Genomic DNA, 11,974 nt, shown 5'->3' with positions numbered 1-11,974 from the left:
AAATTAAGTCTTAATAATAATACAAGTAAAAATGTATTTTTCCACATCTAAAAATTATACTTTTCTCACATTAAATTTGTAAATTGGTTAATTGGATTATAAAGTTATTTTCTAAATAAACACGTTAAATTATGAGTATTTTACATAATTTTTAGTCTTTATTATTTTATGGAATTTAAAAGTAAGTAATGAAGTTGTTATATTTTAAATGATTAAATAAATTATTTTATGAAATAAAATAATGTCTTGAGAGGTTTAATCAACCTAGTAATTTTAAGAAGACAAACAATGGTTATCAAAGTAAGTTACAAATTCATTATTATTTTTTTAAATGATAGAAATAAGCGCGTAGGAATTATCGTTTTTAACGCTATTTTATAACAACGTTCCCACGTATGCATGTCGCATGCAAATACACTTTTACGTTAAAAAATATGATTTTTATGCAACCATATGATTTTTATAGAAAAACCATGCATGTAATATAGATATAATTTGCTTTATTCTTTTGATGCCTTTATGTGTAAATATGCCTTGTTTGAATGTTGTGAGTAGTTTTCACCATGTGTGCATGGCCCATGCACACATGGGTTATATGAGTGAGCAAAATAGAGTTTTATGTGATACTAAAAGATATTATTTTGTTATGGCATAGGCTCGTTGTGAAGTTGTCATTTTGCTTTGCTTGGATCTGAGGTAAGGAAGTTAGATAAAATTTTTGTTTATTTATGTTGTGAATGATAAGATTGTGTGTATGAATGAGAATGTTATGATTGATGATACTTTTGCGCTATGAATTATGAAATGTTTTATTGCGATGATGTGACTGGATTGTATGTCATTTTGAATGTTGTATGCTATGAATGGATGTTAGCATGATGAACGCGACGTCGCAACTGACTTGTGGTATTCTTTTTTTTTTCTTCATATTAACCTATATTTTTTTCGTATTAACTTATAGAACTCTCACACTATTGAAATCGAGCACCAAATAAAATAGAACCAATATCAAAATTACTAAAGTCACAAATAAATAAAAAATACACATAACATCAACAATATATATCAGTAAATTTACAATCTTCAGATTTATGAAAAATCATACTTAAATCTGTAAAATTCTATAATATACAATATATATATATAACACAAATATAAAACACTCAAATATATGCAAATTTACATATACAACACATAGTACAAATACTCAACTCCAACCAAAAGAAGCAGAGCAACAGACTTCATGACCACAACAGGCACTACGATAGGCGCCAACATCATTCTTTGTTGTGCCATTGATGGCTCCCATACCTAAGAAGCTAGAAGAATTCATGATCAATAAACAAAGCAATAATCTTATCACTTAAAATTCATAAAAATCTAAACTTAAGCAAAACACATAGCTCATAAAAAATTCAATTGTTGATGTTACTCAAAACCTACGACCATGAGACAACCTTAATAATTATAGTCATTGGTATGGCATTTTTTTGCATACACACATATCTTGAGGTACCAATCTTAGACTTGAAAGTTCAAAAAATTACATTGTTTGTCAAACCAACACTTTTCTCTCATAACTCAAATATATATTCCTGCAAAATTAATAGAGTAGGCATGATGACGCTAAACTAGTAAATGGTAAAACAAAAATAAAGCTATCTTCAAGCATGATAGCTTTCATTGAGATTTATGATTTAAAACAAAATTATTGTTTGACTTTAAATTGTTCGAAAAGATTTATGATTTACCTTATTTATAGCCTTAACTTCTACTAGAACACTACTACAAAATTGGGCTTTCATTAAGAAAAAATAATGCATGTCATACGAAAAACTAATTCCTACACATCTCTACTATAATGACGCAATTTCGTTAATAAGGCTTAGGGCCTTGATTAGCGTGCCTGGAGGGCAATAAGTGATTTATTGTTATAATGTCTGAATTTGTGTGAGTATGTGATTAGAAATGCATGTTTAGGTGAATTAAATATGCATGTGGGCCCCATTTGGTTATTAGGGGCATGTTTGTAATTTTAACCTGTTGAGGGCATAAATGTGATAATTGTAATAACTGTGATATACTTGTGATGCACGTTCCGAGACGATCCTAGGGAGCTGTTTTGCTAAAACTCACAACGGGGTTAAATACCCGGCTCGGGAGGAGCCTAGGGGTATTTTGGGAATATTATAACTTGAGTATGAGAATTATTAAGAAATGGTTAGTGACACTTTGGTAACTTGGGTAACTATAGGTAACTCTTGAGAATAGTTGTTTTAAGTGGGAAAGTAGTATTCTTGCAAGAGATTAAGGAAAAGTCTAGGACGCCCTTGAGGATTAGCTAGAATCTAAGTTAAAAAGGAGGGCAATTGAGTCATTTGTCTTAGGTGATAGATAAGCTTTGGCTGATGAAAAAGTTTAGAACGTTCTCACATTTTGGCTTATGCAAGAATTGTGTTTTGGGAGCTCTAGAGAGAACTAGAAACCAGGAAATAAGTAAGGAAGATCTCTGGAGTTTTGTGGGATCGAAAGGGGAATCAAGCCAAGGAAAAACTAGAGGATTGTTCTGCATATTGAGGTAAGGAAATCTAAATAATTATTTTGTAGAATTCAGCTAAGAATGTTATGGTTTGAGAGTTGAATTGTGTGTTGTCTTGTGGATTATTGGAGTGAAGTTCATATTGGGATCAGTGGAATTGAGCTTGGAATTGGATAGGGAAAGAAGCTCAAGGTCGAATCTCCATTTGAGGTGAGAGTTTCATGCATTTCTGAGGTTATGCTCTGTTATGGTTTAAGTTTTATGAAGTTTTAAACCATTTGGTGAATAATGGGTTTGAATGTGTATTTAAGCTAGTTGTTGATGTTTCTGGGTTACTATACTATCTATTTGGGGTTTTAAGTTTATTTGGGACTTGGGAGTATCTTAGGGTTGATTTGGAAGAGTTTTGGCTTGGGAAAATATTGGGGAAAAATCCAGTTTTCTGGGTTCGCGTATGAGCGTCGCGGTCATGTTCTTCCGCACCACGGCGCTAGGTTGAATCAGGAGGAGGGCATCATTCTGGGCGTCGCAGCCCCTATAGGGTTGTGCTGCAGCGCTAGGCCAATTTCTGGGCAGGGAAAAAAATGTGTTTCAAGGTTTTGGCTTAAGGGGCTTGGGGGACGCTTCCGCTACCTTGTGCGGGGAAACGGGGGGCCCGAGAGCACGGGATTTGTTCCGGGAGATGATTATGAATTGATTAGTGATAAGAGTGCTATGTATGTGTTGTGACTAGGTTTCCAGCGAGGCTCGGGTTAGGGGTCCGTGCTCGAGATTTCGGTGCACAAGAAGCTTGGGACAGAAGTAAGAAAACTGTTGTACCCCTAGAGCTTGTGTTGCAGGGCACGACCCTATATGATTGTGTTGCAGGGCGTAGCCCTTTAATTGAGTTTATTCATGTTTAAGTATATGCTTAATTATGCTATGTGTGCATATATGTGCATGAACTGCAAGAGCCGAAAATGGCGAGGGCCAAGAACGGCAAAGGCCGAGAGCGGCAAGGGGCCGGGAGCAGCGTTTAGCACACGGAGTGGGAGTTGCCAGGGCGAGACCCTATAGGATACATGGGATATTCTCACGGTGTGGACCGCGAACCCAGGGCCTGGTAAAGCACCTGGGACAGCATGGCCGTACGTGGTTAGCCTGATGATGGCTTGTTTATATGTTAAGTATTTGATATGCATATGTTATTTGCTTGTGAGGGTTTTCTTGCTGAGCTTCAGCTAACGGGTGCTCTATGGTGCAGGTAAGGGCAAAGGGAAAGTCGACCAACCATGAGTACAAAGAGCATGAAGCGGCGCGTACATGTTTGGCCTACCTGGCTGCCACAACCAGGGGTATTTTGGGAGATGATTGTACTAAACCCAGATGTTGTCGTTTAGTCGACTTTAGTTATACTTTTGAGTTGTAAATATTTTTAAAAAGTATTTTGGGATCCCAAATGTTAAACGCTTTATGTTTTTCAGTAAATGGAACTATTTTCGAAGTTTATGACTCTGTTTATGGTTTAATTACACTTTTGTCTTAAAACCTCAATTAGCGAGTTAAATGCACATTTTAAACTCACTTAGTAATGGCTCTAAGGATGTAGGGTGTTACAACTTGGTATCAGAGCGAGCCAAGGTTTATGCTTCCTAGAGATTGACTGAACATGTACGCTCGCTGTCAGTGACAAGCTCGACTCAGGGTTGGTTGGTAATAATTGATTTACATGCTTGAATATGTGCTTACATGCCCTGTTTGCCTGCTTATTTCATATAGAGCATGATGAATGAGTTAACATATGCATGATGCCAGGGCATGGCCCGTTGAGTGTTATATGCTATTTGTGTTATATGGACTTCTGGTTATGGTTGGCTGGTGTAAATTGGGAGGTGGTTTTGGATTTTGTTATCATGCCTGATGACCAACGTCGTTGATTGCAGGCATATAGTTGAGATGCCTCGACAATCATCTAGGCTCCGCAGCAATCGGGCCGAGGATGACACTCAGGGTCAGGACCCTCCACCTGCCCCACAGAACTGGCAAGAGATGTTTGCCGAAATGGAAGCAAGATTGCAACGAACAGAAGAACTTCGACAGTTGAGGCAACAGGCCCCTCCACAGGTCACTGGGCTGCCAACAGTAGGTTGTGGTGCCAATGTCGGTTCAGCCTGTGATGGAGAACAGGTGGCAACCTTTGTATGAAAGGTTCAGGAAGTAGCATCCTCCCACCTTTGAGGGTGGACCAGACCCACTGCGGGCAAAGTAGTGGATGAATATGGTTTCCTCCATCCTGGATTTTATGGGGGTGGAAGGGAACGAGAGGGTAGCTTGTGCCAGCTACATGTTCAGAGAGGATGCCTGTAATGCCCTACTTCCTTAGAGCCGTTACTAAGTGAGTTTAAAAACGTGCATTCAACTCGCTAATCGAGGTTTTAGATCAAATAGTGTAATTAAGCCATTAACAGAGGAAAAACTTTAGAAATAATTCCATTTCATTGCAAATCGTAAAAGTTTAACACCTGGGATCCCAAAATACAGTTTAGAAATAATCACAACATATAAATTGAACCAAGTCGACTAAACGACAAAATCTAAATTTATTTACAAACATCTCCCAAAATCCACTGGCTGTGGCAGCCAGGCTGGCCAAACATGTACACGCCACTTCATGCCTGCTACACTCATGGTTGGTTGGCTTTTTCCTTGCCCTTACCTGCACCACAGAGCATCTGTGAGCTGAAGCCCAGCAAGAAAACCCAAAACAAATAACATATGCAAAACATACACCAAGTATATAGAATGGCCATCAATAGGCTAAACACATACGGCCTAGCCGTCCCAGGCGCTTTACCAGGCCCTGGGTTCGTGGTCCACACCGTGAGGATATCCCAGGTATCCTTTAGGGACTCGCCCTGGCAACTCGCACTCCACGTGCTCAACGCTGCTCACGGCCACTTGCCGTACTCGGCCTTGCATTCAACGTGCCTAACACCGTTCCCGACCCTTTGCCGTTCCCGGCCCCTGCCGACCTCGGCCTACACCGTTCCCGGCTCTTGCCGATCATTCACATAATTGCACTCATAGCATAATAAACAAGTACAGAATACTAGCAAATACAATCAAAGAGGCTACGCCCTGCAATTCAAACACATTGGGCTTAGCCCTGCATACAAGCTCTATGGGAACAAGGGTTTTCTTACCTGAGTCCCGAGCTTTCCGAGCACCGATGTCCAGAGCACAGTCCTCTAACTTGAGCCTCGCCGAAATCCTAGTCACAACACAATAACAATATCCATCCATCAAGTTCTAATCCATTAAATAACTTTGAGCCATAACTCCAACCTCCGGGACCTTGAATTCTATCAATCTAGGTGATAAAATCCATCCCGAGCCTTAACCATTGGGTTCCCAAGCCTAAACACCCTTAAAAACACAAGCTGGCACTAAGAACCGCGGCCCTACCCTCAAGTGTCGCGGCTAGCCTCGAAACAGAGGCTAGCACATCCCTGGAGCACACACGGGCCGCGGCGCGCCTCTAGCATCTCGGCCTCCCATGGACACGCGCGCACACAGGCCGCAGCGCGGCCCTAACCTCCAAACCCAGATTTCTCCTTCTTTTCCTACACTTTCTTCAAACCAACTCATCCATAATCAACTTAACCCAACAATTTAACCTAAAAAATCAAGCTTAAGTCTCCCAACCACACCATCTAAACTTTTGCTATAAGTTCACACAGCCAAGAAACCCAGCTCACAACCAAACCTAACATCATAATCTCAATTCACATGCAGCTCATGATTTTAACTTCAACTCAACTGAAACCCAAGAGATTTAAAGGTTAAACTCCTTACCTCAGCTGATAATCCCTAGCCTTCTTTGCTCCTCCACCTTCAAAGCTCTCTCACAGCAAGCCTCAAGCCTTGGTTTTCTACTGAAATTCTCCCAAGCTCACACACCACAGTCCAAGACAATAAACCGACCTTGAGAGGATTAAGCTAAAAACTGATTCTCCCTTTTGGTTCCAGCAGTTTCCTTACTTAACTACATCTAACTTTATACTTACAAAATGACCAAGCTACCCTTAAGCTTAGCCCCTAACCTTAATTGACTCAAGGGCAATTTAGTCATTTACCTAATCCCGCCAAGTCCTCGAGGTCCAAAATATTAATTTTCCCAATATCCCCTACTAGACATTCTATCCTCAAATATATCTCCAAATATTTATTTTCATAACCCGATAACCCCGTATAATAACTAATGCCCAAACCACCCCTCGACTCGCACCGAGTCGGATTCTCAACCCCGTTGTGACTTCCTGGCTAACCGCTCCCCAGGACTGTCTCGGATCGTGCTGCACAGATATATCACATATATATCGCATTTATCACATATATACCCCTAACATCCAGACGGGGCCCACATGCATATTTAACTAAACTAAACATGCATCATTATCATATTTTCACATTAATTCATATATTAACACAATAATTTATTTATTGCCCTCCAGACACACTAATCAAGGCTCTAAGCTCTATTAGCAAATTCGGGTCGTTACAACTATCCCCTCCTTACAGAAATTTCATCCTCGAAATTACCTAAACTCGGGATACCGCTCCCTCATCTCTGACTCAAGTTCCCATATCACCTCCTCAACCTTGATGTTTCTCCACAGCACTTTCACCAAGGCGATGGTCTTGCTCAGCAAGACTTTATCCTTCCGGTCAAGAACCTGAACCGGCTTCTCCTCATAAGACAAATCCTAATCAAGCTCCAGATTCTCAAAACTTAGAACATGCGTCGAATCTGACATATACTTTCGGAGCATGGATACATGGAAAATATCATGAACCCCTGATAAAGTTGGAGGCATCGCAAGTCTGTAAGCTACCTCTCCAACTCGTTCCAGAAACTCAAAGGGGCCAACAAACCTAGGGCTCAACTTGCCCCGAACACCAAACCGTTTCACACCCCTCATGGGTGAAACCCTAAGAAACACATGATCACCAACCTGAAATTCCACGCTCCTGCGTTTCGGGTCTGAATAACTTTTCTGTCGACTTTGGGAGGCGAGTATACGCGCTCTAATCTTCTCAATCGCCTCATTGATCCTCTGAACCATCTCTGGACCCAGATAACTCCTCTCACCTGTCTCATCCTAATGAATAGGTGATCTACACTTTCTTCCATAAAGCATCTCGTATGGAGCCACTTCGATGGTCGCCTGGTAACTGCTGTTGTACGAGAACTCGATCAAAGGAAGATACTTATTCCACAATCCCCCAAAGTCTAGCACACAAGCTCGCAGCATATCCTCCAATATCTTAATCGTCCTCTCAGACTGTCCATCCGTCTGAGGATGATAAGCGGTACTAAACCGTAACTGCGTGCCCATAGCCTTCTGCAGGCTCTCCCAAAACTTGGAAGTGAAGGTGGGGTCTCTGTCGGATACTATCGACCTCGGAGCCCCATGAATTCGAACAATCTCCTTCACATATAACTCAGCGTACTGCTCCACAATATAAGTTATCCTAACAGGCAAAAAGTGGGCGGACTTGGTATACCTATCCATAATTACCCACACTGAGTCATGCTGTCCCACAGTTCTCGGTAATCCAACCACAAAGTCCATGGTAATATCTTCTCGCTTCCACTCTGGGATCCCCAGAGGCTGCAGCAACCCTGCTGGCCTTTGATGCTCAGCCTTAACCTGCTGGCAAGTTAAGCACTTGGCCACATAATCCACCACATCCCTCTTCATGCCCGACCACCAATACAGAGCTCTCAAGTCCTGGTACATCTTCGTCGTACCCGGGTGCAAAGAATAGGGAGTGGTATGTGATTCATCCAAGATCTCTCACCGGATATCAGAATTCATCGGAACGCAAATCCAGCCCTTGTACTTCGGTAACCCCATCTCTGAAATGGAAAAGTCCTTAGTCACTCCGACTAAGGCACTCTCCCTATGACCTCTCAACTAGGAATCTTTCCCCTGCGCTTCCATGATCCTCTCAAGGAGTGTAGACTGAAGAATGATGTTGGCCAACTGACCAACCACCAACTCTATACCTGCTCTAGTCATCTCCTCAGCTAACTTATCAGATATTTGCCTCGAACTAAACAACTGTCCTGGGCCTTTCCGACTCAATGCATCAGCCACCACATTAGCCTTCCCAGGATGATATAGGATATCACAATCATAATCCTTAACCAACTCCAGCCACCGCCTCTAGCGCATATTCAGGTCCTTCTGAGTAAAGAAGTACTTTAAGCTCTTATGGTCGGTGTATATCTTGCACTTCTCACCATAAAGATAATGTCTCCAAATCTTAAGTGCGAACACCACCGCTGCCAACTCTAGATCATGCGTAGGATATCTCTGCTCATATTCCTTTAACTGTCTCGATGCATAGGATATTACCTTACCAACTTGCATCAGCACGCACCCCAAACCCTGTCTGGATGCATCACAGTAAACCACAAAGTTTTCATTCTCTGTTGGCAAGCTTAACACTGGCGCAGTGATCAGTCGCCGCTTCAACTCCTTAAAACTGTTCTCACATCTGTCCGTCCAGACATACCTTGTCTTCTTCTTTGTCAGTTCTGTCAATGCGTAGCTATTCTGGAGAACCCTTCAACAAATTGCTGATAATACCCTGCTAAACCCAGAAAGCTTCTAACTTCAGGAACACTGCTCGGTCTAGGCCAATCTCTGACCGCCTCAATCTTACTTGGGTCAACCAGAATCCCCTCCTTACTGACAATATGGCCCAGAAATGTAACTTGTGGTAACCAGAACTCACACTTACTAAACTTAGCATATAACTTATGCTCTCTCAACTGCTGTAGAACCAACCGTAGATGTTACTCGTGCTCTGTCTCTGACTGAGAGTACACTAGGATGTCGTCAATGAATACAATCACAAACTTGTCCAGATAATCCTTGAAAACCCTATTCATCATGTCCATAAAGGCTGCTAGGGCATTGGTTAATCCAAAGGACATAACCAGAAATTCATAATGTCCATACCTCGTTCGGAAAGCAGTCTTTGGTATGTCCTCCTCTTTAATCCTTAACTGATGATAACCTGATCGGAGATCTATCTTGGAAAACACTGTTCTTCCCTGTAACTGGTCAAATAAATCATCGATCCTAGGCAGTGGATACTTGTTCTTAATGGTTAACTTGTTTAGCTCCCTATAATCAATACACATCCTAAGGGATCCATCCTTCTTCTTAACGAACAACACTGGAGCACCCCATGGTGAGAAACTCGGTCTGATGAACCCCAAATCAAGTAACTCTTGCAACTGAATCTTCAATTCCTTTAACTCCGCTGGAGCCATTCTATAAGGTGTCCTAGATACTGGCTCCGCTCCTGGTACCAACTCTATAGCAAAGTCAATCTTTCGCTGCAGCGGCAACCCTGGCAGATCTGCTGGAGACAAATCCGGAAACTCACACACCAATCTAGTCTCACCCGGTCCAACCGACACCACCCTAGAGGTATCCACAACGCTCGCTAGGAATCCTATGAAACCTTCCTGCATCAGGTCTTTAGCCCTCAATGCTGAAATCATTGGAACTCGCGGTCCACTAACTGTCCCCATAAACACAAAGGGCACCTCCCCTTCTGGTTCAAAAGTCACCATTCTGCGCTTGCAGTCAATTGTTGCCCCATACTTTGATAACCAATCCATCCCTAGAATCATATCAAAATCACCCATCTCTAACTCAATCAAATCAACAGACAGTTCCCTACCATCTACCTCTACTGGCAATGCTCTAATCCACTTCCTAGAGACTATCAATTCTCATGTTGGCAACAAAGTCCGAAATCCCCTAGCATACACACCACTAGGTCTACAAAGCTGATCTATCACTCTAGCAGATACAAATGAATGAGTATCCCATGAATCAAACAATGCAGTATACAGAGAACCAGCACTAGAAATCTGACCTGTCACAACTGAGGGGCTAGCCTCCGCCTCGGTCTATGTCAAAGTGAATACCCTGGCAGGAGCAAGACTGTCACTCTGCTTCTGCTCCTCCTTCTTAACCTGAGGGAAATCCCTCTTCAGATGACTGGCACTCCCACAAATAAAGCAGGCCCTGATCCTGCACTCACCCTGATGTCGTCGCCTACACCGCGGACACACTGGAAAACTCCTCCAGTTGTCACTGCCACCCTGATGGCCAGTGGAAGCACCCCGTGCCCTCCTATCTGAACTGGGAGGAACAAAGGAATCTGGGGCCTTCCTCTTCTACTCACTAGAACCACCACCACGACTGGACCCAACGAAAGGAGGCACTGTCCTCCTGGCATCGCGCCTAACAGCACTTTCCTTCCAAATCTGATCTTCAGCCCTCTCAGTTGTAAGAGCCTTATCCACAACCTGGCCATAAGTAGTAGTCTCAGGATCCAAAGTAATATTCACATCGCGGGCAATCATAATGTTCAACCCCCGCACAAACCTGTCCCTTCTTGCCGCATCAGTCGACACTAAATCTGGCGCAAACTTCGCCAATCTGTCAAACTTTATAGCATACTCTGCTACTGTCGATCGGTTCTAAGTTAGGTTAATAAACTCATCAACATTCGCAGCTCGAACTGCCACACTGTAATACTTCTTATTAAATAAGTTTCTGAACTCTTCCCAAGTCATAAATGATACATCCCTTCTCTGAACCAGCACGTCCCACCAGATGCGGGCATCCTCTCTAAACATGTAGCTGGCACAAGCTACCCTCTCATTCCCCTAAACTCTCATAAAATCCAGAATTGAGGAAGACATATTCATCCACTGCTCTGGCCGCAGTGGGTCTGATCCACCCTCGAAGGTGGGAGGATGCAGCTTCCTGAACCTCTCATACAAAGGTTCCCACTTATTCTCCATAGCAAACTGCACTGGCACTGGCGCTGCAACCTGCTGCACTGGCAGCCCAGTAACCTGAGGTGGGGCCTGCTGCCTCAACTGTCGCAACTCTTCCTCTATTCGTTGCAGTCTCGCTTCCATCTCGGCAAACATCTCTTGCCAATTCTATGGGGCAGGTGGAGGGTCCTAACCCTGGTTGTCATCCTCGGCCCTACTGCCGCGGAGTCTAGCTGATTGCCGAGGCATCTCAACAAATATGCCTGCAACCAACGACGCCGCTCATCAGGCATGATAACAACATCCAAAACCACCTCCCAAACACATCAGTCATCCACAAACAGTAACTCATATAGCATATAACACACAACGGTCCATGTCCTAGCATCATGCATATGTTAACTTATTCATCATGCTCTATATAGGATAAGCAGGCAAACAGGGCATTCAAACACATATTCAAGCATATAAGTCAATCTTACCAACCAACCCTGAGTCGAGCTTGTCACTGACAGCGAGTGTACATGTTCGGTCAATCTCCAAAACCAATAACCTTGGCTCACTCTGATACCATTTGT

At 42.6% G+C, this 11,974-nt stretch overlaps 1 long non-coding RNA gene across 1 annotated transcript in view; it reads right to left on the bottom strand.

Annotated features, from left to right (window-relative positions):
- Positions 1-994: 994 nt before the first annotated feature.
- Positions 995-11,974, bottom strand: part of LOC133803705 (uncharacterized) — a 29,972-nt gene continuing 18,992 nt past the window's right edge. The window contains exon 4 of the long non-coding RNA XR_009878109.1: positions 995-1,311. This is a non-coding gene — a long non-coding RNA (uncharacterized LOC133803705). The remainder of the gene's footprint in view (positions 1,312-11,974) is intronic.

This window comes from Humulus lupulus, chromosome X (genome assembly GCF_963169125.1).
Source record: "Humulus lupulus chromosome X, drHumLupu1.1, whole genome shotgun sequence".
NCBI classification, from domain to species: Eukaryota; Viridiplantae; Streptophyta; class Magnoliopsida; order Rosales; family Cannabaceae; genus Humulus; species Humulus lupulus.
Note: the sequence above shows the minus strand (reverse complement) of the source record. Positions and strands in the feature narration are given on the sequence as shown.